The sequence below is a fragment of the Myotis yumanensis genome, unplaced genomic scaffold, assembly GCF_028538775.1.
Source record: "Myotis yumanensis isolate MYYU_CA2020_CCGP unplaced genomic scaffold, mMyoYum1.0.hap1 SCAF_2, whole genome shotgun sequence".
Taxonomy (NCBI): domain Eukaryota; kingdom Metazoa; phylum Chordata; class Mammalia; order Chiroptera; family Vespertilionidae; genus Myotis; species Myotis yumanensis.
The window spans coordinates 100254295-100281763 of record NW_027223753.1 but is presented as its reverse complement, the minus strand read 5'-3'; the positions used below and the strand labels follow the sequence as shown (position 1 = coordinate 100281763).

At 40.9% G+C, this 27469-nt stretch overlaps 1 protein-coding gene and 2 pseudogenes across 2 annotated transcripts in view; 2 read left to right on the top strand and 1 right to left on the bottom strand.

Moving 5' to 3' along the window:
* Positions 1-27469, top strand: part of CCDC138 (coiled-coil domain containing 138) — a 238756-nt gene that overhangs the window by 89626 nt on the left and 121661 nt on the right. The gene's annotated exons all lie outside the window — the stretch shown is intronic.
* On the top strand, positions 2477-3028 carry LOC139002002 (sorting nexin-24-like; annotated as a pseudogene).
* Positions 9447-19060, bottom strand: LOC139004408 (GEL complex subunit OPTI-like; annotated as a pseudogene).

Genomic DNA, 27469 nt, shown 5'->3' with positions numbered 1-27469 from the left:
GCACCCTGGCCAGCACATAACTAGGAAGAGACTCCATTAAAAGGAATAGGAAAGTTTCTGGCATTTTGAATGTGTCTGCCTTTTCTTGTGTAGCATAGTGCAATCTGGAAAGAACACTCTCATACTGTAGCTCAAGCATGTCAAACTCACAGCCTGCGGGCCACATGCAGCCCACAATGAATATTTTTGTGGCCCAGCCAATATAATGGTGTGTAACATGTGTTTTAATAAAAATTTCGTAACTTCATTTTTACAATATCCTGTTATACATAATTATTAATAATGAACTACAACATTCACTAATGATTGTTTACTATAATCGTATTGCATTCATTTCCCTTATGTGTCGGCGCACCATTTCTCTCCACTAATACTAGCAGCTAATATTTTAGCAGCTGATTGCCACATCATTAGTCTTGGACTGACATGTTTGGTGTGCGCATCAGGAAATATTTCGCTTTCAGAGAACAAGGAAGATAGGTTTATTTCCATTACACTTATTAATTTGTGCAGTTATTCAGTGTCTGGTAAGTTAATGTTCAAGAAAAAATATTAATTTTCATTAAAATGTTGTATTATTTTATGTTACTGATTACTCATTTTAGCTTGTTATATTCAAGCATGTCTCTATTGAAATAAACCTACATTTCTATGTAAATTGAAGCTTTGGTTTTTTTGTGGCCCACATAAACTTAAACTTTTTTTATTTGGCCCGTGTTAGCCTCTGAGATTGAAATACTTGCTGTAGCTCCTCCCTTGGGACAGAAACAAAAGTAGACTATGTGTCCAGCATTTTAGCTTCTCAGGGACTATCTACAGGACTGGTTTGTCTTTCACCTGACTCACTGTGCTGATGAGAACAAGGCATTATTTGAAACCTCAGAAAATAAATATGAGGACTGCAGTACATTAGAGTAACTTATAGCTATACTTCCACAGGAAATGGCTAGGTAGAAAGAGATTATGGCTTCCTGAGAGATGAGTAGCCACATTGGAAATTAAGGCAATTAAAGGCACATATCCCTAGAAAAGTTACAAATGGAACAACTGAGAGGCCCTGGCCATGAAGCTCAGTTGGTTAGAAGATTGTTATGATATGTCAAGGTTTCAAGTTTGATCCTCAATCAGGGCACATACAAGAATCAACCAATGAATACATAAGTAATGTGGAATCACAAATCAATATTTCTGTCCCTGAAATGAATAAAAATTTTTAAAAGCTTTTGAAAAAAGAATGTCTAGCTGGACATATTGGTGAAGGTCTTCTGCACAAAGTCATTCAGTCGTAAATACTGGGAGAGTGGAGATTAAAGATAGTGGAGGAGTAAATGGATGCAACAGAAACATGCTCCCGGGACCAAACTGGAATTCCAACTGAAATACAAAAAACCACCCTGAATAATCAATTAACTGAAGGCTGGCTGGAGAGAACCCTGATAACCAAGGACAGAAAGTGGAGACTTCATAGAGGCAGACCTTTCCTATTGAGGCATTTTTTTGCCTGGAGGAAGACAGTTGATCCACTCTATTGGAACACCCCTTACCCCACAGTGTGGAGTTTCTGAGATCACTTGAGAGACTGAGAATAACAGTTAGCCACCATGCAGGAGCAGTTGCCCCACCTTGTTGGAAACCCTCTCATCACCTGTGGGGACGATTGCCTGAGGGCTACTCAACACTGAATCTAATCAGTCTCTAGGTAGAGGTGGATTTCTGGAGGCTTTGTGTCTTTGCCTCATCTAGTTAGTCAGAAACAGTATTTGGCACTGTCCTGCACTAGGGAATGGGAGGTGTAGCAGATCTACATAATACAGCGGTTCTCAATCTGTCGGTCGCGACCCCTTTGGGGTCGCCTAAGACCATTGGAAAACACATATATAATTACATATTGTTTTTGTGATTAATCACTATGCTTTAATTATGTTCAATTTGTAACAATGAAATTGGGGGTCACCACAACATGAGAAACTGTATTAAAGAGTCGCGGCATTAGGAAGGTTGAGAACCACTGACGTAATACATAGTCACAAAACCAAATAGGCAGACAAACTGGGGAGACAAAGAAACAACCCCCAAATGAAAGAACAAGAGGATTCTCCAGAAGAAGAGAGAAATGAGATGGAGATAAGACATTTATCTGATTTAGAGTTCAGCATGATGCTAAAGATGCCCAACAGCATGAGAAAAGGTATAGTAACTATGAAAAAAGAATAGGCAGAAATAAAGAATGATATAGCACTACTAAAGAATACACTGGCAGCTGGTCTCCACAGCCTTTTAGGCATGGAATCTGGGTGCCCGAGGTCCCGAGCCCCTGTTCCTTGGCCCCTGGAACGTGCAGGTGTTGGGATCCCAGAGGACCTTGGTCCATGCTGTGTAGCCTCGGGAGGGAGGTAGGGTAGCGGGCCGTGGTAGAGCAGTGGCCGTGAGCCGTGAGCCATCCCTGTGAGATCTCTGCCGGCTGCCAGGCACAGCCATGGATGTCTATATCCCATCCTTTCACTACAAGGAGAGTGACCTGGAACAGGGATACATGGTGTTTAAGATATAAGTGCTAATGAGTGGAAGAAAATGTTTTGTTGAGAAAAGGTACAGCGAATTTCATGCCTTGCACAAAAAGCTTAAGAAATGTATTAAAACTATTAAAACTCAAGAAATCCCTTCAAAACATCTGAGGAACTGGGTCCCAAAAATGTTGGAATAACGACAATAAGGTTTGGAAACATTTATAGGCTGACATTTTAGAAAATGAAGAACTTCCCAGACTGTTCCTTCATTTCCTAAACATATGGCATTTGCCTTCTCTACCAAAGGCAGAGAGTTGTGGATCTTTTTGAGGAGACAGAATCTGAAGAGTCAAGCAAACTGTCCCACCAGCTGGTGCTGCTGTTCCTCTGGAATCCATACATCTTGCCTGCAGCCAGCGATTTTCCAAATGTGGTTATTGAAGGAGTTCTCTCATGCTGAACTCTAAATCAGATAAATGTCTTATCTCCATGGGATCTACCCTCACCTGCAGCCCAGGTAGAGAGCCTGCAGGACCAGAAGAAGCTGAAGACTGTTTCAAGGTTGTAGTCAAGGAAGTCGATAATCTACCTATTTAACCTAAACTCTATGACATAGCAGCTCTAGCTATTGGTGAAATTTACAGTCCCAGCTTCATTCAGGGCAGGGATATTTCCATTAGAATGGTGCCTTTAAAAATAGAAACTAACCAGGGCTGTGATGAAGTTAAGGCCAAATGTTCAAGACGTAGAATATAGCTGCCAATTTAGAAACATGAACAGGAGTCTCGGGAAGATTCCCGGGAGCACCCAGAGCAACAAGACCAAGTGACTCTCGGCCTCAGTTGGACCATCTGCTAATTGAAAATCTTATCCTGAATCATACTGAAACTGATCAACTCCAGTAACTTTCTGGTTCAGATTTTGTCACACACTAATGTTTTCATTATGAGGTTTTCTCAGCCAGGGATAGATACATTCTGAAGTGCTTGGACCAGCAGCACAGAAACACACACTGCTGACTGTAAGGAAGGCACTAAACTGGAAATTAAATTGTTTAATCTCTCACTTAAAGTCCTCTAGAAGTTTTTTTTTATATATTTAGGTATTCCTATATTGGCTGCAAATATGTTTACCAGGGTTATATCCTCTGGTTGGATAAATCCCTTTAGTATTATGTAGGCTCTGTTGTCTGCTAAGTGCACCCTTTGGGTTTGTCATTTTGGAGCAGATTGGGTGGTTCTCTTTGTGATTTGAAATTGGCCACCAGCTATGTTAGTTGTGGGGCCTCTTTGGGGGGACTCTGGTGCTGGCCAAAGTGAGCTGCTGCCTATGCTTAACATTGGGCCACGTGGTAGGTGCTACTGTGTGATCTCATGTTGGTTACTATTTGCGCTGAGGCCGCTAGTGCCTGGAAGAGGCCATGTTGTGAACTGAGACTGGCTGCCACTACTGCTGGGGTTGGGGCCCCTTAGGAAAGGTACCGGGCACATTGCAGCCAGCCACTGCTTGTTTGGAGTTTGCAGACCTTTGAGAGATTTTAGGAACATCTACAGTGTGGGCCAAGGTTGGATTCTTCTGAGGAACAGCCCCTGCAAAAGGTTCTGTCCAATGTGCGAATTTTGTATGATGAGGTCTCTGTGAATCACTTGGTTGGAGAAAGTGGTATTAGGTTGATGTAGACTCAGACTTGGCACTGGACTGTGCATGTTGGCTGGGCAAATGGACGGCTCAACATAGGAAAAATAGCGTCTGTCAGCCCTGCTAAGGGAGAGCTTCTTGAGCCCTCTAACTGAAGCCAGGCAATTCAGTTCCTCCCCATACATCCTTGGTTCTTTTTGAGCTGCTGTCACTTTGCTGAACCTTAGGATAGCTGTTTTTAAATAAGTGAGTCTCTACTCAGGTTTTATTATAATTTTAAAAAAAACAACACCTTTTTATTGATTTCGGAGTGAGGAAAGGAGAGAGAGAGAGAGAAACATCCATAAATATAAAAGCGTAAGCGACCGGAATGCTGGAACGCCTGGAATTACTGGTCGCTCTGACATGCACTGATCACCAGGGGGCAGATGCTCAATGCAGGAGCTGCCCCCTGGTGGTCAGTGCACTCCCACAGCCAACCTCCCGTGGCCGGCCAACCTCCCCTGGTCCCTCCACCCATCCAGCAGGCCCCAGCCGGCAGGAAGGCTTCAGCTGGTAGCCGGAAAGCCCCGATTGGCCCTGATTGCTGGCCAAGCCTGTGGACCCTACCTGTGCACAGATTTCATGCACTGTTCCTCTAGTCAGTGATGAAAGAGAATCATCCTTTATTATGGCTGAGTAGTATTCTATTGTATACAGGGTGGGGCAGAAGTAGGTTTACAGTTTTGAGTATGCAAAATAGTGTATTATTTTCTTGTATTATTATTTATTAATTATTATATTACTTTTCATACGAACAACTGTAAATCTACTTTTGCCCAACCCTGTATATGTACCACATCATCTTTTCTATCATCCACTGAAGTACACTTGGGTTGTTTCCATGTCTTGACTACCATGAATAATGCTGCAGTGAACATAGCAGTGCGTATATCTTTACTAATACTCCCCCCCCCCCCCCCCCCCCCCCCCCCCAGCTATTTTAAGGAAATAGGCAGAAAAGGGATTGTTGGGTCATATGGTAGCTCTATTCTTAATTTTTTGAGGAACCTCCATTCTGTTTCTATAGTGGCTGTACCAGTTTACATTCCCATTAGCAGTGAATGAGGGTTCATTTTTTTCTACATCTTCCCCAACACTTGTTATTACCTGTCTTGTTCATAATAGCCATTCTAATAGGTGTTAGTTAAGTATCTCATTGTGGTTTTGATTTTTCATTTCCTTTATAGTTAGTGAAGTGGAGCATCTTTCATGTATCTGTTGGACATTTGCATGTTTTCTTGGGAAAAGTGTCTGTTTAGATCCTTTGTCCATTTTTTAATTTGATTGTTTGTTGTTGTTTTTTATGTATTTTGGATATTAGCCCCTTATCAGAGTTATTGTTTACAAATATCTTCTCCCATATGATTGGTCGCCTTTTTGTTTTGTTGGCAGTTTCTTTTGCTGTGCAGAAGCTTTTTTTTAATCCTCACCCAAGGATATTTTTTCATTGATTTTTAGAGAGAGTGGAAGAGAGCGAAAAAGACAGAAATATCGATGTGAGAGAAACACATCGATTAGTTGCCTCCTGTACGCAACCAGACCAGGATCCAGGCCAGGGCCCCTGGTAGGTGCACTTGACTGGAATTGAACCTGGGACCCTTTGGTCTGCAGGCCAACACTCTATACATTGAGCTAAACCGGCTAGGGCCTGTGCAGAAGCTTTTTAGTGTGATGTAGTCTTATTCATTTAATTTTGCCTTTACTGCCCTTGCCTTTGGGTCAGTTTTATAAAATCCTCTCTGCGACCAAGGTCTGTAAGTTTTATTACCTGTATTTTCTTCCATGTATTTGTTTCAGTTCTTATATTTAGGTCTTTGATTTATTTTGAGTTAATTTTTGTGTATGGTATCAAATAGCAATCTGCTTTCATTGTTTTACATGTGACTTTCCAATTCTTTTAGTACCATTTATTAAAGAGGCTTCCCTCCCCATTGCCTGTTTTTGGCTTCTTTGTTCAAAATTGTTTGCCCATATACATTATACATTATTTCTGGGCTTTCAGTTCTGTTCTATTGGTCTTTGTGCCTGTTTTTCTGCCAGTACCATGTTGTTTTGATTACTGTAGCTTTGTACTATAGTTTGAAATCAGAGTATGATACCTTCCACTTTGTTCTTTTATCTCAGGATTGCTTTTCCTATTCATGGTTTTCTGTTGTTCCATAAAAATTTGATGATTTTTTTGTTCTATTTCTTTGAAAAAATGCCATTGGGATTTTGGGGGGGATTGCATTAAATCTGTATATTGCTTTGGGAAATATGGCCATTTTAATTATTTTTATTTACTCAGTACATTAACACAGAATATCTTTTCATTTCTGCGTGTCTTCTTCAAATTTTTAAAATAAAGTTCTGTAGTTTTTAGTGTATAGGTTCTGCATGTCCTTTGTTAAGTTTATTCCTAGGTATTTTATTCTTTTGTTGCAATTCCAAATATAAATGTTTTTATTTCTTTTTCTTAAATGTCTTTATTAGTATATAGGGACTCAGTGGATTTTTTGTACATTGATTTTGTATCCTACATGCAAATTGATTTTGTACCCTATAACTTTACTGTATTTGTTTATTGTTTCTAATAGGTTTTTGGTGTTCCCTTTAGGGTTTTCTATATAAAGGGTCATTTGCAAAATTTGACAATTTTACTACTTCATTCCCATTTTGGATGCCTTTCGTTTTTTCATTTACCTGATTGCTCTGACTAGAACTTTCAGTACTGTGTGGAATAAAAGTGGTGAGAGTGGGCATCCTTGACTTGTTCCTGATCTGAGAGAAAAAGCTTTCAGTTTTTCACCATTGGGTATTATATTAGCTGATGGTTTGGCATATATGGCCTTTATTATGTTGAAGTACTATCCTTCTATACCAGCCGTGGGCAAACTACGGCCTGCGGGCCGGATACGGCCCGTTTGAAATGAATAAAACTAAAAAAAAAAAAGACCGTACCCTTTTATGTAATGATGTTTACTTTGAATTTATATTAGTTCACACAAACACTCCATCCATGCTTTTGTTCCGGCCCTCCGGTCCAGTTTAAGAACCCATTCTGGCCCTCAAGTCAAAAAGTTTGCCCACCCCTGTAATCTATACCCATTGTATTGAGCATTTTTTAAAAAAATATATATTTTATTGCTTTTTTACAGAGAGGAAGGGAGATGGATAGAGAGCTAGAATCATCGATGAGAGAGAAGCATCGATCAGCTGCCTCCCGCACACCCCCTATTGAGGATGTGCCTGCAACCAAGGTACATGCCCTTGACCGGAATCGAACCTGGGACCCTTCAGTCTTCAGGCCGACGCTCTATCCAGTGAGCCAAACCGGCTAGGGCATATTGAGCATTTTAATCAATGGATGCTGTATTTTGTCAAATGCTTTTTCTGAATCTGTTGATAAGATCATATGATTTTTATCTTTTATTTTGTGAATGTGTTGTATTACATTGATCGATTTGCGTAGGTTGAATCATCCCTATGCCCTGAAATGAACCTCACTTGATTGTGATGTATTATTTTTTTAATATATTGTTGTATTCGATTTGCTAGTATTTTGTTTAGGATTTTTGCATCTATATGCATCAGAGATATTGGTCTATAATTTTGTGTGTTTGTGAATGTTGTCTTTGGAAGGTTTGGGTATATGTAGTGTTTGTCTCATTAAATGAGTTAGGAAATGTTGCCTCTTCAGTGTTTTTTTTTAAAGAGTTTGAGCAGCATAGGTATTAGATATGCTTTGAATGCTTGGTAGAATTCACTACCAAATTCATTAGTGAAGCCATATGGTTCAGAACTTACACTTTTTGGGAGATTTTGGATGACTATTTCAATTTCCTGAATGTTGAACAGTCTATTTAGATTTTCCAGTTCTTCATGATTCACTTTAGGAAAGTTATATCTTCCTAAGATCTTGTCCATTTCTTCTAGGTTGTTGAATTTGGTATTGCCTTTCATAGTATTCCTGTATAGTCCTTTGTATTTCTGTTGTAACTTATTCTCCTTCATTTCTGAGTTTGTTTATTGGGATCTTCTTTCTTTCTTCTATAGTTGAGTCTAGTTAGAGGTTTGTCAATTTTATTAATATTTTCAAAGAACCTACTCTTTATTTTCTGTCTTTTTGTTCTTTTTTTAAAAAATTCTGCTCTAGCCGAACCGGTTTGGCTCAGTGGATAGAGCATCGTCCTGCGGACTGAAGGGTCCCGGGTTCGATTCCGGTCAAGAGCATGTACCTGGGTTTCGGGCATATCCCCAGTAGGGGGCGTGCAGGAGGCAGCTGATGGATGTTTCTCTCTCATTGATGTTTCTAACTCTCTGTCCCTCTCCCTTCTTCTCTATAAAAAAATCAATAAAATATTTAAAAAATAATAATAATAAAAAAATTCTGCTCTAATTTTATTATTTCCTTCCTTCTACTGACTTGGGGCTTTGTTTGTTCTTGTTTTTCTAGTTCTTTAGGGTGAAATGTTATTTATATGTGATTTTTCTTGTTTCCTGAGGTAGGCCTGTAATGATAATAACTTCCCTCTTAGTACTGCTTTTGCTGTATCCCAATAATTTTTACATGTCCTATTATCATTCTCATTTGTCTCTGTGTATGTTTTGATCTCTTCTTTTACTTCTTCTTTGGCTCAGTCATTGTTTGGTAGCATGTCGTTTAATCTTCACATATTTGAGTTTTTCTCTGCTTTCTTTTTTTGCAGCTAATTTCCAATATCAAAGCATTGTGATTAGAGAATATGCTTGGTATGATTTCAATCTTCTTAAATTTGTTAGGACTAGTTTTGTCTATCCTTATGAATGTTCCATGTGTACTAGAGAACAATATATATTCTAGTGTTCTGGGATGAAAAACTATAAATATCGATTTTGTCAAATAAAGATCTGATTTACTCAAGTATCTAAAACCATTCTGCAGTGAAAACTGTTATTAGATGCTGCCTGTACTGTGCTATGGACCACGCTCATACTGCCATACTGTTTTCCGAAAACTGGAAATGCCAATGAGAGATTAAAAACTATACACCTGATAGAGACATGAGGAAGCCAATTTAAATGTTTCACCTGGATCCAGAGGTTCATCAAATTAAGTGACAGCTCCAATTGGCAAATAGGTGTTTCATGATGGTATCCAAGAAGAAATGGTTGGTGATGGACAGTTAAGAAATGGCTCTTCTAAAGTGGATGGTTCTTTTAAAAGTTTCAGGTCACAACCCTCCATAAAAAACACTGATGCCCAACACACTGATTTTCGGTTTAGGAAACATGGGTCTTTCAAGTTCCAAGTGGCTGAGGTGCCCTTATATTATCTTTCCATGCTATAACTAAAAGGGTCTTTTGGACCGGATAGGGAGCAGGTGGGGACTGTATACAATCAGTCATAGAGCATGGCAGTGTAAAGATGATTCAGATGATCATGAACAAGGCAAAAGATGTCATAAACTCTTCTTTAATGAGCTCCCATGTGCCTCCACATTCTTCCTCATCTATCCAGGTAGTTACTGGGGTGGACCGACAGGACTCCTGCATTAGTAAGGCAGAATCCTGCTATTCCTGAGAAACCTGGCAATGAGCACACTCTCCATAGACTCGTAGGACCACAGTGATGATCTGTCAGAACCTGTCAGGGCCAGCCTGACAGGTTAAACTGGGCTGAGGTAGGGAGGTGGGAATTGAGAAAAGAAAGAAAGACAGGAGAGCGGGATCGGGAGGACTACAGGTCAATCGAGAGACTGCAGTAAGTTTATTAACCACGCAATGCCTTTTATACACAAAACACTGAATAGGAGGTCTGTCAAGAGGAATGTACTCTTCGTTCCTCTTCATCTCTAAGGGAGAGACAGAGCGGAAGGACAAATTCTCGGTACAGCAAATCTCAGTAAATAGTTACAGACTTCTTGATAAGCCATGAAAGGCTGTTCTCATTCTACAAACATTGCTCTCATTCTACTGATAACCGCCATCCAAACAAGTCTGGGAAAACTGTGTGGATAAGGGTCCCAGCCTTGCTAGCCCCTTCAGGTGCAAGGACCGTGTCAGCTTACACCCGGTCTCCAAAAAGAACCAGTAGATCACATCTAAAAAAAATCCTTTTCCATCCAAGACATGTCGCTCGGCAGCACCTTGCATCAGACAGATTTGAGGGCCCTATTGGCCAGCTGCAGCTGATGTGGCTCCTTCCATCCTCCTGCAGCTCAGGCCATGGGAAACAGGCCAAAAGGAGTTGGTGTCTGGGGTCATGAATCATATCCTATGGGATGGCAGTGACAAATTCAGCAGTCTCGTTTGGTGGCACTCTGCAGCTGTTACCACTTGGCCCTTGATATTACCTTATTGATTGTCCATTGGGATCATCTCTTCATAGCTGTTAATGGGGTGTGTAGGTCCCCTACTGTATTTGTGTTGTCACTTTCTTTCATTAGTTCTCTTAGTAGTTGCTGTATGAATTTTTGTGCTCCCAGTTGGGTGTATTTATAGGGTGTCCCAAATTGATAACTGTATATTGATAAATGTAATGGCTTTTTAAAAAAATTAAATCTTTATTGTTCAGATTATTACAGTTGTTCCTCTTTTTTCCCCCCATATCTCCCCTCCATCTGGTTCCCACCCCACCCTCTGCCCTTACAACCCCCCACCACTGTCCTCATCCATAGGTGTACAATTTTTGTCCAGTCTCTTCCCACACCCCCCACTCTCCTTTCCCCCCTGAGAATAGTCAGTCCATTCCCTTTCTATGCCCCTGATTCTATTATATTTACCGGTTTACTCTGTTCATCAGATTATTTATTCACTTGAATTTTAGATTCACTTGTGGATAGATGTTTATTTGTTGTTCATAATTTGTATCTTTACCTTTTTCTTCTTCTTCCTCTTCTTCAAGGATACCTTTCAGCATTTCATATAATACTGGTTTGGTGGTGATGAACTCCTTTAGCTTTTTCTTATCTGTGAAGCTCTTTATCTGACCTTCAATTCTGAATGATAGCTTTGCTGGGTAAAGTAATCTTGGTTGTAGGTTCTTGGTATTCATCACTTTGAATATTTCTTGCCACTCCTTCTGGCCTGCATAGTTTCTGTTGAGAAATCAGCTGACAGTTGTATGGGTACTCCATTGCAGGTAACGAACTGTTTTTCTCTTGCTTGCTGCTTTTAAGATTCTCTCTTTGTCTTTTGCTCTTGGCATTTTAATTGCGATGTGTCTTGGTGTGGTCCTCTTTGGATTCCTTTTGTTTGGGATTCTCTGCACTTCCTGGACTTGTAAGTCTATTTCTTTCACCAGGTGGGGGAAGTTTTCTGTCATTATATTTTCAAATAGGTTTTCAATATCTTGCTCTCTCTCTTCTTCTGGCACCCCCATAATTCGGATGTTGGTATGCTTGAAGCTGTCCCAGAAGCTCCTTACACTACCTTTATATTTTTGTATTCTTTTTTCTTTTTGCTTTTCTGGTTGGGTATTTTTTGCTTCTTCGTATTTCAAATCTTTGACTTGATTCTTGCGCTCCTCTGGTCTGCTGTTGGGAGTCTGTATAATATTCTTCACTTCAGTCAGTGTATGCTTAATTTCTAGTTGGTCCTTTTTCATATCCTCGAGTGTCTCACTAGATTTATCAAGGGTCTCACTAAATTTATTGGTGGTTTCTAGAAAATTCTTGAAAAACCTTATAACCGTGGTTTTGAACTCTATATCCTGTAGTTTACTTTCCTCCACTTCTGTCATTTGTGACCTGTTTCTTTGTCTCTGCATTTTTTTATGCTTCCCTGTGTTGATAGAGTGGCTTTCTGTGCTAGGTGTCCTATAGGGCCCAGTGGCTCAGCCTCCCCAATTACCTGAGGTGGACACTCTTGGTGCACCCCTTTGTGGGCTTTGTGCACAGTCTTGTTGTAGTTAAGCCTTGATTGTTGTAGGTATCACTGGGAGGAATTGACCTTCAGGCCAATTGGCTGTGAGAATCAGCTGTGTCTACAGTGGGAGAACTTCTGTGCTGGAGACACCCTTCTGGGGCAAGACTTGCTTCAGTGGGGCTTTGGTGCTCACTGAGTCTGCCCCCTGAGTGTGTCCCATATGGATCTGAGAAGTTGTAATCTGGATGATCCCACTATGACCGCTGGGTACACTGGCTCTTGGATCTCTAAGGAGGTGCTAATTTAGCCTCTGCCTGGGGCTACCCAGCAGGAACTATGGAGAGATCTGCAGATTCCTCTTCTTTGTTTGGGGTTTGGAGGTGCCTAGATGAGGCCCAGCTATGAAGCAGTGCAAGCAGCTGTGGGGCCTTGGGCCTTCTTTTGGATGTTCTGGGTCTCTCTCACCCAGCTGCAGTTTATTAGGTAATTTTCAGATGGCAAAGGGCCAGGCCTTTCATATGCAAAAGCCTCTGTGCACAGCTTGGGTGGGGCAGGGTCTCAGGGAATCAACAGGGTGGAGCAAACAGCTATGGCTGATCCTCAGTCCTACCCTAAGAGGCTCAGTATCTTAGTGTCCTGGGGTAATCGCTGTAAGCACCTCTGAGAGAAAGCTGCCCTCGAGTTACGACCGATGCCAGACAGTCCAGTTTCTCCCCAAATGAGTCTGGGTCCCCAGAGACTTGCCCGGAACTGGAGATCAGAGCAGTCGGGAGCTTGAGACTCCCTCCCAATTGAAAAAGACAACCGTGTCCTCAGTTGCCAGCCCTTTCCACGTGCGCCTCCATACCTCTGCACTTCACTTTCGCACCTCCTCTGAGTCTCAGTGTGCTTTTTTCTTTCCTTCTAGTTGTAGAATTTCCACTCAGCCAGCCTTCCTGTGGTTCTGGATGATGTCCGTTTTGTCTTTTAGTTGTATTTTTGAAGTTGTTGTGCGAGGCAGCAATTTCTGGTGTTTACCTATGCCGCCATCTTGGTTTTTCTCTGTAATGGCTTTTTATTATCCTCTTTATCATTATAAAATGTCCATCTTTGTCTCCTATTACCTTTTTTTAAAAATCTTTATATCTGTTTTGTCTGATTTAAGTACAATTAATACCCGATTTTCTCTGGATTTCATTTTCTTAGAGTATGATTTTCTACCCCTTCACTTTAACTCTATGTTTATCCTTGCAGCTGAGAGTGTCTCCTGAAGTCAGCATATAATTTGATTTAGTTTTTTATCTAACCCACTCTCTGTGCCTTTTATTTGTTTTATTTTATTTTTTTAGAAAATTTATGTTTTTATTTAAAATTCTTTATTGTTTAAAGTACTACATATAGTATTACATGTCTCCTTTTCCCCTCATTGACCTCTCCCCAGCCAAACCCCACCCCCCAGCATGCCCTCACTCCCCTGGTGTCTATGTCCATTGGTTATGCTTATATGCATGCATACAAGTCCTTTGGTTGATCCCTTACCGCCCCCTACCACCACCTCCCCTGCCTTCCCTTTGAAGTTTGACAGTCTCTTCAATGCTTCTCTGTCTCTGGATCTATTTTTGTTCATCAGTTTATGTTGTTCATTATATTCCACAAATGAGTGAGATCATGTGATATTTATCTTTCTCCAACTGGCTTATTTCTCTTAGCATAATGCTCTCCATGTTCATCCATGCTGTTGCAAATGGTAAAAGTTCTTTCTTTTTTGACAGCAGTGTAGTATTCCATTGTGTAGATGTACCACAGTTTTCTAATCCATTCATCTGCTCATGGGCATTTAGGCTGTTTCCAGATATTAGCTACTGTAAATTGTGCTGCTATGAAAATAGGGATGCATATATTCTTTCTGATAGGTGTTTCTGTTTTCTTGGGATATAATCCTGGAAGTGGGATCACTGGGTCAAATGGAAATTCCATTCTTAATTTTTTAAGGAAACTCCATACTGTTCTTCACAGTGGCTGCCCCAGTCTGCATTCCCACCAGCAGTGCATGAGTGTTCCTTTTTCTCCACATCCTTGCCAGCACTTGTCATTTGTTGATTTCTTGATGATAGCCATTCTGACAGGTATGAGATGGTATCTCATCATTGTTTTGATTTGCATCTCTTGGGTGATTAGTGACTTTGAGCATGTTTTCATATGTCTCTTGGCCTTCTGTATGTCCACTTTCGAAAAGTGTCTAGGTTCCTTTGCAATTTTTTTATTGGATTTTTTATCTTTTATTAAGTTGTATGAGTTCCCTATAAATTTGGAGGTTAACCCCTTATCGGATGTATCATTGGGAAATATGTTCTCCCATGCTGTGGGTTTTCTTTTGTTTTGTTTTGTTTTTTTTTAAAATATATTTTATTATATTTTATTAATTTTTTACAGAGAGGAAGGGCGAGAGATAGAGAGTTAGAAACATCGATGAGAGAGAAACATCGATCAGCTGCCTCCTGCACATCTACTGGGGATGTGCCCGAAACCCAGGTACATGCCCTTGACCGGAATCGAACCTGGGACCTTTCAGTCTGCAGGCTGATGCTCTATCCACTGAGCCAAACCGGTTTCGGCTCTTTTGTTTTGTTGATGGTTTCTTTTTGCTGTGCAGAAACTTTTTATTTTGATGTAGTCCCATTTTGTTTATTTAATTTCCATTGCCCTTGGAGTCGTATCAATAAAGATATAGCTATGACATATGTCTGAAATTTTGTTGCCTATGGATTCTTCTAAGATTTTTATGGTTTCTCATCTTATGTTTACATCCTTTATCCATTTTGAGTTTATTTTTGTGTATGGTATAAGTTGGTGGTCGACTTTCATTTTTTTTGCATGTATCTATTCAATTTTCCCAACACCATTTATTAAAGAGACTGTCTTGACTCCATTGTATGCTCTTGCTTCCTTTGTCAAATATTAATTGAGCATAATGGCTTGGGTCTATTTCTGGGTTCTCTGTTCTGTTCCATTGGTCTATATGTCTGTTCTTGTGCCAGTTCCAGGCAGTTTTGAGAACAATGGCTTTGTAATATAGCTTGATATCTAGTATTGTGATCCTTCCTACTTTGTTGATCTTTCTCAAGATTACTGCATCTATTTGGGGTCTTTTTGGAGAGTTTGTTCTAGGTCTGTGAAATATGCCCTGGTATGTTAATGGGGATTGCATTAAATCTATAGATTGCTTTCGGTAGTATGGACATTTTAATGATGTTTATTCTACCAATCCATGAACACGGTATATTCTTCCATTTGTTTATGTCTTCCTCTATCTGTTTTTTCAATGTCCAGTGGTTTTCTGAGTACAGATCTTTCACCTCCTTAGTTAAGTTTATTCCTAGGTATCTTAATTTTTTTGGTCAATGGTAAATGGGATTTTTTGTTTGTTTCTCTTCCTGTGAGCTCATTATTGGTGTATAAAAAAGCCATAGATTTCTTGGCATTAATTTTGTATCCTGCTACATTGCCGAATTCATTTATTAGGTCAATAGATTTTGATGGAGTCTTTAAGGTTTTCTATGTACAATATCATGTCATCTGTGAATAATGGCAGTTTTACTTCTTCTCTTCCAATTTTGATGCCTTTTATTTCTTCTTCTTGTCTGATAGCTATGGCTAGCACTTCCAGTAGTATATCGAACAGGAGGGGTGAAATTGGGCATCCCTGTCTTGTTCCTGTTCTTAGGGGAAATGGGTTTAGTTTTTCCCCATTGAGTGTTATGTTGGCTGTAGGTTTGTCATATAAGGCTTTTATTATGTTGAGGTATATCACTCTATTCTCACTTCGGTGAGTTTTTATCAAGGAAGGGTGTTGGATTTTGTCAAATGCTTTTTCTGCACTAATTGATATGATTATGTAATTTTTATCTCTCTGTTTATGTGATATATCACATTTATTGATTTGTGGATGTTGTACCATCCTTGCATCCCCAGAATAAATCCTACTTGGTCATGGTGTGTGATTGTTCTCATATAATGCTGGATCTGATTTGCTAGAATTTTGGTGATGATTTTAGCATGTATGTTCATCAGAGATATTCGCCTGTAGTTCTCTTTCTTTGTAGTGTCTTTAACTGGTTTTGGGATTAGGGTAATGCTGGCTTCATAGATAGAGCTTGGAAGTGTTCCTTCCTCTTGAATTTTTTGGAATTGTCTGAGGAGGATAGGTTTTAGTTCTTTTTTGAATGTTGGGTAAAACTCCCCTGTAAAGCCATCTGGCCCAGGGCTTTTGTTTGTTGGAAGTTTTTTTAATTATTGCTTCAATTTCCTCCATAGTGACCAGCCCATTCAGATTTTTTGAATCTTCCTGATTGAGTTTTGGAAGGTCATGTTTTTCTAGGAATATGTGCTTTTCTTCTAGGTTGACCAGTTTGTTGGAATAGAGTTGTTCATACTATTTTTTTTTACAATCCTTTGTATTTCTTCAGGGTCTGTTGTTATTTCGCCTCTTTTTTGATTCTGTGTATTTGGGTCCTGTCTCTTTGCTTCTTGGTGAACCTGGCTAGAGGTTCATCAATCTTGTTTATCCTTTCCAAGAACCAGCTCTTGGTTTTATTGATCTTTTGAATTTTTTTTTTTGGTCTCTACGTCATTTATTTCTGCTCTGATCGTTATTATTTCCTTCCTTTTGCTCACTCTGGACTTTTCTTTTTTCTTTTTTCCTAATTCTTTAAATTTTAGAGTTAGATAATTTATCACCAGTTTTTCTTGTTTTTTGAGGTAGGCCTGTAATGCTATGAACTTCCCTCTCAAGACTGCTTTCACTATGTCCCATAGATTTTGGATTGTTGTGTTTTTATTGTCATTTGTTTCCAGGATGTTTTTTTTTCTTTTTTATTCTCTTTGGGACCCAGTCATTGTTTAATAGCATGCTATTCAGCCTCCAAGTGTTCGAATTTTTTTTTATTGTTTTTATTGTAGTTGATTTCTAATATTATGCCATTGTTATCTGAAATGATGCTTGATATGATTTCAATCTTCTTGAATTTGATGAGACTTTGCTTGTGTCCCAATATGTGGTCTATCTTTGAAAATGTCCCATGTGCACTTGAGGTGAATGCATATTCTGTAGCTTTGGGGTGAAATGTTCTGAAGATGTCGATTAAGTCCTTCTTATCTAGTGAGTCGTTTAGGATTGCTGTTTCTTTGTTGAATTTTTGTCTAGAGCAGTGGTTCTCAACCTGTGGGTCGTGACCCCTTTGGCAGTCGAACGACCCTTTCACAGGGGTCGCCTAAGACCATCCTGCATATCAGATATTTACATTACGATTCATAACAGTAACAACATCACAGTTATGAAGTAGGAATGAAAATAATTTCATGGTTGGGTCACAACATGAGGAACTGTATTTAAAGGGCCAGAAGGTTGAGAACCACTGGTCTAGAGCAGTGGTCGGCAAACTCATTAGTCAACAGAGCCAAATATCAACAGTACAACTATTGAAATTTCTTTTGAGAGCCAAATTTTTTAAACTTAAACTATATAGGTAGGAAAATTGTTATTAACTTAATTAGGGTACTCCTAAGGCTTAGGAAGAGCCACACTCAAGGGGCCAAAGAGCCGCATGTGGCTCGAGATCCACAGTTTGTCAACCATGGGTCTAGGCAGCCGTGGGCAAACTACGGCCCGCAGGCCGGATCCGGCCCGTTTGAAATGAATAAAACTAAAAAAAAAAAGACCGTACCCTTTTATGTAATGATGTTTACTTTGAATTTATATTAGTTCACACAAACACTCCATCCATGCTTTTGTTCCAGCCCTCCGGTCCAGTTTAAGAACCCATTCTGGCCCTCGAGTCAAAAAGTTTGCCCACGCCTGGTCTAGAGGATATATCCAGTGATGTCAATGGTGTATTAAAGTCCCCTACTATGATTGTATTGCTGTCAATCTCTCCCTTGATAACTTACAGAAGTTATTTTATGTTTTTGGTGCATATATGTTTTCTAGAGTTATATCCTTTTGTTGTATCGATCCCTTTAGTATTATCACGTGACCTTCTTTATCTCTTGTTATGGCCTTCACTTTGAGGTCTATTTTGTCATATACGAGTATTGGTACTCCAGCTTTCTTTTAACTTTGATTTGTCTGAAAAATTTTTTTTCCATCCCTTCACTTTCAGTCTGTGTGAGTCCCTTGTTCTGAGTTGGGTCTCTTGCAGTCAGTGTATATATGGGTCATGTTTTCTTACCCTTTCAGCCACTCGGCTGTCTTTTGATTGGAGCATTTAGTCCATTTACGTTTAAGGTTATTATTGATAGGTACTTGTTTGTATCCATTTCTGTTCTTTATGTTACTTCTTCCCTTTCTATTTCTTCTTTATGCAACAGTCCCGTTAGCATTTCTTGGATTGCTGGCTTGGTAGTGATAAACTTTCTTAGCCTTTTTTTTTAGTCTGTGAAGTTCCTGATTTTCCCTTCAATTTTGACTGAAAGCCTTGCTGGGTAAAGTATTCTTGGATTTAGTCCCTTGCTTTGCATCACCTTGTATACTTCATTCCATTCCCTTCTGGCCTGATGTGTTTCTATTGAGGAATCATTTCATAATCTAATGGGAGATCCTGTGTAGGTAACTCTCTGCCTCTCTCTTGCAGCCTTTAAGAGTCTCTCTTTGTCATTAGTGTTTGTCATAATTATGTCATGTCTTGGTGTGGTACATTTTGGGTTCATCTTGTTTGCGACTCTGTGTGTTTCCCCAAATCAGGGAAGTTTCTGTCATTATTTTTTTAAATTTGTTTTCTAATCCTTGTTCCTTCTCCTTATGCCCCCCCCCCCCCCCTCCCGTTATACGTATGTTACTGTGTTTCATGGTTTCCTAAAGCTCCCTAAGGCTCTCCTCCTGCTTTCCAATTTTTTTTCTCCAGTTGCTACTCAGATTGGATGTGTTTTCCTGCCTTGTCTTCTAACTCACTAATTCGGTCCTCTGCTGCTTTGTGTCTATTGTTGTAACCTTCCATTGTGATTTTTATTTTAACTCTATAATTCTTGATTTCCTCTTTATTCTTACATAGCTTTTTGATTTTTTCATCCATCCGGTTTATGAACTGTATGACACTTTGTCTTTATTCTTTTTCTGATGTATTGCATCCCTCCTTTTTGTTTAGTTTTTTTTTTCTAGTGATTCCTTCTTTCCTTTCCTTTGTGGGTTGTTTCTTTTTATATTTTTTTTTTTGGTGGGGAGGGGTCGTTGTTTCTTTATCTTCTCATTTTTGCTCTCACTAAAGGGTTCAGGTGCTGAGACACGCAGGCCTGTGTCTGCCGTGGCACATTGTTGGGACGGTTGCACACACTGAGAGTCACTGGAGAGCCCAGGCACTAGGATGCATGGGCCCTTGACCACTGCAGTGGACCAGCAGAAGGGTCATGCACTGTGAGAGTCACCAGAGTGCTCACTGTGCCTTTTAATTTGTGAGTTCAGTCCATTTTCATTTTCGGTGATTATTGATGCATGAGGATTTCCAGTAACCATTTCTTTTCTTCTCTGGAGGCTCTGTGTATCATTGTTTTTGTTCCCTTCTGTTTGTGTCTGTTGTTTCAGTTTAGTAGTATTCTATGATTTTCCTTTCATCTCCTTTTCTCCTATTTTAAGTATTTCAGTTTTAGGTTTTTTTGTGGGGTTACCATTAGGTTTATGCAAAAGAAAGTTTCATATATGTAGTTGTCCTTTTTCTTCTGATTGCATCTTATCTCCATTCACCTGTGTAAGTTAAGTCCTTTATACGCTTCCTTTTATGTTGTCATAAATTATCCCTTTATATGCTGTGAGTTCGTTTCCAAATTGTAGTGTTTTCTTCTTCTTAAAACTGTTTTTGTCTCCTTTATTTGTTATGAGATATTTAAGTGTTTAATACCCTATTCTCAAGAAGAGTTGCATTTTTTTTCTTCTGTCTGTTAGTCATTCTGCTCATAGTTTTTTGTTTGTTTGTTTTATCATTTGGTCTTCTTTTTTTTCAGATAGCACACCCTTTAGTATTTCCTATAATGCAGCTCTTGTGGTCGTAAATTCCTTCAGCTTCTGTATGTCTAGAAAAGTCTTTATTTCTCCTTCATATCAAAAGATAACATTGCTGAGTATGTTTATTCATGGCTTGTGATTTCTGTTTTAATAAATTGAAACTCTCCTAGCTTTTAGGGTTTCTGCTGAAAAGTCAGATGATAATCTAATGGAATTTCCTTTATAGGTTACTGGCTTCTCTTCCCTGGCGTCTCTGAAAATTGTTTCTTTGTTTTTAATTTTTGACAGTTGTTCCTTCCTTGGGGAGGCCTTTTTGGATTGAGATAATTAACTGTTCTTATATTTTTATGTCTTAGTATCTACTTCTTTCCAAAGGTTTGGGAAGTTTTCATCAATTATTTGTGATCCTATTTGCCACTCTTCTCCTTGTGGTATACCCATTATTCTTATACTAGGGGCCTGGTGCACGAATTTCGTGCACGGGGGGGGGGGGTGGTCCCTCGGCCCAGCCTGCCCCCTCTCACATACTCGGAACCCTCAGGGGATGTCCTACTGACGTCTTAGGCCTGTTCCCTGCTCCCCTTGGGGAGCGGGCCTAAGCCACAGTCTGGCCTCCCTTTGTGGGAGGCAACCGGGCTGATCAGGGGAAGGCACCAGCCCCATAACCCCGCTGCTGCAGCCACTGCCAGTCACTGCAGCCACCAAGGTGTTTTCATCAACATGGACTCCAGTCCCTTCACCATGAAAAAATGACAACTTTTTTTAGGCATTTTCAAGATGTGTCTTTCATAGGATATGACATTTCTTTTTTTTTTTTTTTTAAATATATTTTATTGATTTTTTACAGAGAGGAAGGGAGAGAGATAGAGAGTTAGAAACATCGATGAGAGAGAAACATCGATCAGCTGCCTCCTGCACATCTCCTACTGGGGATGTGCCTGCAACCCAGGTACATGCCCTTGACCGGAATCGAACCCGGGACCTTTCAGTCCGCAGGCCGACACTCTATCTACTGAGCCAAACCGGTTTCGGCAACATTTCTTTATTATTATTTTTATCCTCACCTGAGGATATGTTTCCATTGATTTTTAGAGAATGTGGAAGAGAAAGGGAAAGACAGAGAGAAACATCAAAGTGATAGGAACACTTTGATTGGTTGCCTCCTGCATGAGCGCTGACCTGGGCCCCAGCCAGGGAAGAGCCTGCAACCTAGGTACATGCCCTTGGTCAGAATTGAACCCAGACCCTGTGGTAGGCAGACCGAGGCATTATCTACTGAGCCAAACCGGCTAGGGCAGGATATGATATTTCTTAGCCCCTCCAGCAGCAGACCTTCTTTTTTTTCTCCAGGAGTGAGGTGGAAAAACCCTACATTACCTTCTTGGATTCTTATTACCCAAGTTACTAAGAATATTACCAGGGAGCTTAGCCAGTGAGCAGTCAGAAAAGGTGTTTCCTCTGTAGTTCACACCGATCCCTGGCTCGGCCCCTGCCCAGGCCTCAGGCCTCTGGCTGGGGCGTTAGGCCTGGGCAGGGGACCACCAGCCCCGGGCGATCACCAGCTACGCCCCTTCCCAGGCCTCAGGCCTCTGGCTGGGGCATTAAGCCTGGGCAGGGGACCTCTAGCCCTGTGCAATCGCAGGCTCTGCCCCTTCCCAGGCCTCAGGCTTCTGGCAGGGTGTTAGGCTTCGGCAGGGGACCCCCAGCCCTGGGCTATTTCTGGCTCCGCCCCTTCTCAGGCCTCAGGCCTCTGTCTGGGCATTAGGCCTGGGCAGGGGACCCCCAGCCTGCTCCAATGGCCCGCTCCGCCCCTGCCCAAGCCTCAGACCTCTGGCCGGGGCGACAGGCCTGGGCAGGGGACCCCCAGCCCAGGCCGATCGCAGGCTCCGCCCCTGCCCAGCCCTCAGGCTTCTGGACGGGGTGATCGCCGGCTCTGGCGCTGCCTGCTCTGCCTCCCAGGTCCCCGATCTGTGGCCCGGATACCACGGGTGGCTTCTGGTGCTGCCCACCTTGCCTCCCTGGTCCCCGATCTGCAGCCCGGATCCCACGGGGGACGTCTGGCGCTGCCCGCCCCACCTGCAGTATGCAAATTTAATGGCCATCTTTGCTGGGTTAATTTGCATACCCTCCTGATTGGCTGGTGGGCTTAGCAGAGGTATGGTCAATTAGCATCTTTGTCTTTTATTAGTGTAGATTGTTCTTTCTAATAGAGTCAGATAGTTCTCATAGTGTTCTTTTATTTTATTCTTTTTAAAAAATTCTTGACTATCTTCTTCCACCTGTGTCATTTCTATATTTCTATCTTCTACATCACTAATTCTTTCCTCCATCTGGTCTGCTCTATTTCCCAAGTCTATTTTTGCATTTCTTTTATTGCCTTTCTTAGCTCCAGAATTTCTGTGTGTGTGTGTGTGTGTGTTTACTTTTTAATAGTTTCAGTCTCTTTGGTGAAGTATTCCTTTGCTTCATTGATTTGTCTATGAATTTGTTGGATTGCCTTTTTGAGTTTTCTTCTATCTCATTGAGTTTCTTTTATGTCTTTAATTTTATTTTCTGGAGATATTTTCACTTCCTATTTGAATTTCCTTGTCATCTTGGTTAGTCATTGTGGTTGATAAGTTATTTCTCTACCTGGACACTTGTGGAAGTGAAAGCTGCTTTTCTTTTTGTTTGTTTGTTTTTTAAAGAATTTTAGTTGTTAAGTAGAGGTCTCTACTTTGTTTTCCACCTGGTGGTGTGGAAACACAAGTTTTTATTTTCTCTTACCTGAATTGCTAGGGCTGTCTGGTTGTCTGTGGGGCATTGTGGCCTCAGCCTTGGAAAATACTTTGTATTCCCCTGGAGGTTAGAGTTCTCTCCATGACTCAATCTTAGTGCAGTACTCCCATGTATTGGAAGGGGTGGGCTATGTATCTGCTGTGTGCTCCCAGTGCCAGCCTCCAGTAGCCAGAAACTACTCGTAGGGCTGCTCTGAGTTAACCCAACTGCACCGTGATGGGTGGGAGATGGGTGAGAAGTTAGAGTGTCTGTGGTTTTGCTTTTCCTCCTGGGCTTATCTGCCGTGAGTACAGACTACTTAGGTTGGAAAGTTGTTTTTTCAGTCCTTTTGAACTAGTTATGAGAGGATGTTGCTGCCCGGCGGCCACAAGGGGGAGGGGTTGGCTTGGAATCCTTTGTTTGATGCTGGTGGTCTTTGGAGTGCTGTGACTTTTGCTCTCTTTCTCTGCTTCTTACCCTGGGCTCAACCTCAATGTGTGCCCAGGTCTGATTGCTGATGCTGCCCCTCTGGTGTGGTTTGTCTAGTGAGGACTGCACCTCTGCTGTTCAGTACTAATGCTGTTGGCTTCTCTCTGTCCTTCAACCCCCTCTTCATTTTGTCATTCTGTTACACCCACTTTTAGATGTCTGCATGATGTTTCAGATATGTTTGTGTGTTCAGCAGGGAATCCAGTGTTGAATTATAGCTCTCCAACTTGTAACTTCAAGGGGAGAGAGTTGGAGGTTTTTCACTACTCTGTGCTGTGCTCTGATGGGAAATCAAACCTCTAAACTTTTGGTGTATGGTACAATGCTCCAACCAACTGAGCCATCCAACCAGGACAGTTTTGTATGTTTTTAAATGAAGTTTATAGTTTTCTACATGTGTATTTGGCATGTTTCCTTTTTATTTACATGATTTGGAAGTTTTTGGGTATTGTGAATGTGATCTTTTTCCTTATTTAAAACTAGAGGCCCATTGCATGAAGATTCACGCAATAGGCCTTTCTTCCCCTAGCTGCTGGCACCGGTTTTCCTCCAGCACCTGGAACCCAGGCCTTTGGTCCGGCCGCATCAGTGAGGCTTGGCTTCTCCACTTGGGCCGCAGCAGCGAGGCTTGGCTTCTCCACTCTGGCCGCAGCAGTGAGGCTTGGCTTCTCTGCTCTGGCCGCAGCAGCGAGGCTTGGCTTCTCTGTTCCGGCTGCAGCGGAGAAGCCAAGCCTCTTCAGTCTTCGGTCGTCTTCAGTCTTTGCTCCGCACCTGCATATGCAAATTAACTGCCATCTTTGTTGGGTTAATTTGCACACTTGTCCTGATTGGCTGGTGGGCATAGCGGAGTGACACAATTTGCATGTTTCTCTTTTATTAGTATAAATTGGATATTGATGGTATTTGCAATGTGATCTTGCTTTTTATATTTTTAGCAACTGAACAGTTTACTGAAATCATTCTAATAGTTTTTAAGTCATTTTTTGTGTTTTCTAGTTAAGCAGTTACATTATTTAGAATTAATAAACATGGTGTTCACTTTTTAATGTTAAACATTTCATTCTGTTATCACTTTTGAAAGTTGATATAAAAATACATAGGAGACAGGACCTTGCTATTGCTTTATAAAGTCTAGCACAAGGTATTTAAATAATAGAGGTGTTAGGAGGGGCATCCCTGTCTTGGCCTGCCTTTAATAGCTCCACTTCTAAATGTTTCATGATAACATATAAATGGTTTATTAAAAATCAAGGTTATTTTTTTATTGAGAATTAGGCCCTACAAAACATTTCTACATGTTCATTTGTCTTTTCCCCTCTTTGTATGTACCTGGAAGGTTCTCAATGATAGGGATATTAGCTTGTCCTCTTCCCCATGAACTGTTTTCCTTTGTAGATATTTGGAGCTTTAATAATTTTTTGTGAAGTGATCTATTTGAGTTTGTGACTATGTATTAGGTAGATCTGCTACGCCTCCCAATCTCTAGTGCAGGACAGTGTCAAATGCTGTTTCTGACTAATCAGATCAGGCAAAGACACAAAGCCTCCGGAGACCTGCCTTACAGACTGATTGGATTCAGTGTTGAGTAACCCTCAGGTAATCATCCACATGTGTGGCGAGAGTTTTTCCAACAGAGTGGGGCAATTGCTTCTGTCTGGAGACTATTATTCTCAGTGTCTTAATGGTCCTTAGAAACAACACATGGTGGAACAAGGGGTTTTCCTTTGGAGTTGGTCAACTGTCTTCCACCCAAGCAAAATCTACCTGGATAGCAAAGGTCTGCCTGAGAGAGATGACCTTCGTAGCATGAGGGAATGACTCAGCACAGGAAACTGGTTTTTCTGCCTTCTAAGCTCTAACCCCAGAGTCCCCAACACTGGTTTCTGCTCACATAGCTCTAGTCCACTCTTCTCCCCCTCTGCTGGAGCCCAAGGTGGGTGGCTGCACAGTAAATTTTGTGTGTTGTTCCTTTAAGTGGGTGTCTGCATTTCCAGTGGTCTCTCCCTGGCAGACAGCAACCCTGCTGCTTTTCACAGCCAGATGAGATGTGGGCACCTTTCTCAGTGTTTGTGCTCTCTACTGGGTTGCCCAGCTTGGGGATTAGACCCCAGAGTTCTCAGTGGCAACCCCCCAGAGCTGAAATATCTCTCTGGAACTTCAGCTGCTGTCTGTGGGAGCCAGGGCAGCTCTTTTGCTTCTCCACCCTTCCTATCAGTCTCTCTGAAGTCTCCATATTCTGTTCTTGGTTATCAGGGTTCTCTCCAGCTAGTTTTCAGTTGATTATTCAGGATATTTTTTTTGTACTTGTAATTCCAGTTTGGTCCCTGGAGTTTGTCTGTGTAGCATCCATGTACTACGCTGCCATTTTTAATCTTTTTCCATTGATTTATATATATAGAGAGAGAAACATCAGTGTGAGAGAGACACATTGACTGATTGCCTCCCTAAAGCACCCCATTGGGGCCTGGCATCAACCTGCAGCCGAGGTATGTGCCCTGGAGCAGGAATCTAACCTGCAACCTTAGATGCACAAGCCATTACTCTACTACTGAGCCACACTGGGAAGGTCCTCTCTTTGTTTCTTGATTAGTCTGGCTAAAGGTTCATCATATTTGTTTATCTTTTCAAAGAACCAGCTCTTGGATTCATTGATCTTTTATATTTTATTTTAGTCTTTATGTCTTTTCTACTCGTATCTTAATTATTTCCTTCCTCCTTCTTACTCTGGGTTTTTCTTGTTGTTTTCTTTCTAATTCTTTTAGTTCTAGTATTAGTTTATTACAGTCATTTCTTGAGGACTGCACCCCTCTAATGCTATGGAGTTTCCTCTTAGACTGCTTTTGCTGTGTTCCATAGATTTTATTTGTGTGTGTTCATTTTTGCTTGTTTCCAGGAAGTTTCTTATTTCTTCCTTGATCTCTTTGCTAACGCATTCTCACTCAGTCCCAATTGGCCGGACCCCAGCAGCAAGCTAAACTACCAGTCGGAGCATCTACCCCCGGTGGTCAGTGCATGTCATAGCGACCAGTCGGTCAACCACTCGGTTGAACACTTAGCATATTAAGCTTTTATATATATTCTAGTAGCCCTGCGCATGAATCTGTGCACCAGTAGCTCGCTGCCGCCCTCCAGTAGCTCTCCGCCTGCTGCCCTGCCCTCCTGTAGCTCCCCCAACCCCCTTGCTCCCCCTCATACCTTGCTTCCCTGCCCCCTCCTGTAGCTCTCTGCTGCCCACTTGTAGCTCACTCCCCCACCCTCCTGCTGATCTGAGGTCCAGTCGTTACGTGGTTGGTCATTACGCTTCACTGCGTAACAACCATTTGCATATCACATCTTTTATTATATAGGATAGATAAATGGGATCTTATTACATTTGCTCTTTTGTAACCTATTTTTATCACCCCAAAATAGGCCATCTTAATTATTATAGATGCTATTATCATTTCTAATGTTTATATATGTACCATAAATTTATTTAACCATTTAAGGTTCAGAGTATATGTTTGTCTAGATTTATCTCCTTAAAATACTAGATGTGCTAGCCCTAGCTGGTTTGGCTCATTGGATAAGAGTGTTGGCTTGTGGACTGAAGGGTCCCTGGTTTGATTCCCAATCAGGGCACACACCAGGGTTGCAGGCTAGACCCCAGTAGTGGGTGTGCAGGAGGCAACCAATCAATGATTCTCTCTCATCATTGATGTATCTATCTCTCTCTGCCTCTCTCCTCCTCTCTGAAATCAATAAAAATATATATTTTTAAGAATCCTAGATGTGCTAATAATGCTGAATCAATGCATTGTAGGCAATTTCGTCATGCAAATATCATGGGATATACTTACAGAAACCTAGAGGTATAGAATACTACACACGTAGGCTAAGTGGTATAGGATACTACTTCTAGACAGCAAACTTGTACAACATATTATTATACTGAATACTGTAGGCACTGGCAACACAATGGTAAGTATTTGTGTATGTAAACATAGAAAAAGTATGGTATAAAAGATTTATTTAATTATTTATTTATTTATTTATTTATTTATTTTTTTTTTTTAAATAATTACATATAATTTATTTAATTGTCCCTGTAGTGAAGAATAGAGAAAATCTCAGGGTGTTAAGAAAACTTGAAGGGAACAGGAATTTGTAAGTCTAATCTGGAAGTTTAGAGAGGTATGATTTAAGTTGGGACATAAAAAATGAGGAGGCTGAATAGGTGCTGGGGTCCAACCCCAGCAGG